This window comes from Myotis brandtii, unplaced genomic scaffold (assembly GCF_000412655.1).
Source record: "Myotis brandtii unplaced genomic scaffold, ASM41265v1 scaffold39985, whole genome shotgun sequence".
Lineage (NCBI taxonomy): Eukaryota > Metazoa > Chordata > Mammalia > Chiroptera > Vespertilionidae > Myotis > Myotis brandtii.
The window spans coordinates 1-1,814 of NW_005365363.1; the positions used below are offsets into that span (position 1 = coordinate 1).

A 1,814-nucleotide genomic window follows, 5' to 3' on the forward strand; every position below is an offset into this window, starting at 1 on the left:
ATTTTCAAAATTATCAATCCAGATCACATATTACTTTGTGCAAGTTCCTTTCAAATAACATCTATTAGTTTCCTTTAATAGTTGAAGATAAAGAAAAGAGCAAAAAGAGGCCCACTATCTTATTACCCAGAAAATTCTATTGGCATTTTTAAAAAGGTAATATAGAAACATAATTAGAAAATTGAGGGCCCAGCAAAGTACAAAACTAATAGTGGAACTTTCTGTCTGCTTACACCCTCTGTCCATCTCCCCAAAGGTAAGCACAGTTAATTGTTTCCTTCAGGGGGGTGGGGGAGGTTGGAGGGGAAATAACCAAAATTTATCAGTGCAAGCAGATCCATCTCATTCTTTTAATTTTTATCAAATTTTATTTACATTCCCTTCTAGGAAAACTGTTGCTTTTGAAACCCTTTACCCATCACCCAATCTGTGGCACCCTGTCCAGCACAGCCACAGGAAGCAGCTCCTTTGAGAGTCCTCTGATATCAGTTCCTATGCATTTACTTCCATAATGACATCCTCACACAGCACATGGCATTGCTGTGGGGCCTTTCTTTTTCATGTAAACAGTATCATACTCTACACATAGTTTACCACAGCACAGTTTTCTCCAGTATGGCTACACCATCACATTTATATCATTTCCCCTATGCATGGGTCTTTTATTTATTAGTTTCATAATCAGAAGGAAATATTGTTTTTAGGTTTCCTTCCCACTAAACCTAAAATATATATACAAATTTTAAATGGGATGTTGGCAGCAGAGAATTCAAAACCATATGGCTTGCTTGAGTATTGAATTAGTAAACACTCTTGGTGGTTCCATGGTGTTCATCTCCTTCTGGGCTCTTCGAATGAACTGTGCAACCTCAACCACACTGAACCTCAGAAGTCAGCACTCCACCTCAGGGACTGCTCCAGGCTCCCTCCAGGTTCACCACCACCACCCTGAAGATGCTCTTCCCTACATACATGCCTTCTTCTCTGACCTCCATGAGCCCCATAGCCCAGTCTCCACTTCTCCTCCCAGCCAGGAGGTAGCCCACCCAGCTTTGGACTTGCTCTCCCAGCTAGTCACTAGTAGACAACGAATAAAGAGGTCAGAAAAAAAGAACTTCCTCTTGTTTTTTACACCTGAACTCAATAGAGAAGTTGATACCTTGAAGTAGGCTACTACTGTAAGATCCCCTTACCTTGTACAGAAGTTTATCTCTTTGTGTATCCAAAATGTGTTTGTTGGATGGTTCCCCACTCATCTTGATTTGAGGTGCTTTTAGTGTTGTTTCCTTCTGAAGGAGCATCCTTCTGTAAGCCTTGACTTTCCTCCTGTTGACTGACAGAGAACAGTGGAGCAACTAACACACAACACTACCGTTTCTGCATGGCTAAAGACGGTGCTGATTTTATAGCACCCTGGGCATTTCACATCCATGAAGCAGGAATTGGGGCTCTGCACCAGGCGGTTCTTCTTGTGTTTTCTCCTCTTCTGGAGCGGGATGGAGGAGATCCTTAGCGAGAGGCATATTGTCGTGGGGAGGTCATCACCCCCGGAAAGGCCAGAAGTTTATCTGAGGTAAACCTGAAACGTGTGGCTCAGGTTTAAGTGGTCCGTCTTTCAGTCCATCACCGGTCTTTTGTCGCCTCATGAGTCTTTCCAATCTCCAGTTCAGCTTCCATGCTGCCCACTACCCAATAGTTAGTGGTGAGTGGGCCATGACTGTCCATTTTCTGAAGCAGAAACAATAGTTAGTGGTGAGTGGGCCACGACGTTGCTGTCCATTTTCTGCAGCAGAAACAATGTTAAAAGAGAGAAC

General features: G+C 43.1%; 1 pseudogene; it reads right to left on the minus strand.

The window, feature by feature from the left end:
• Positions 1–1,219: 1,219 nt before the first annotated feature.
• Positions 1,220–1,523, minus strand: LOC106727278 (annotated as a pseudogene).
• Between the last annotated feature and the right edge of the window lie 291 nt (positions 1,524–1,814).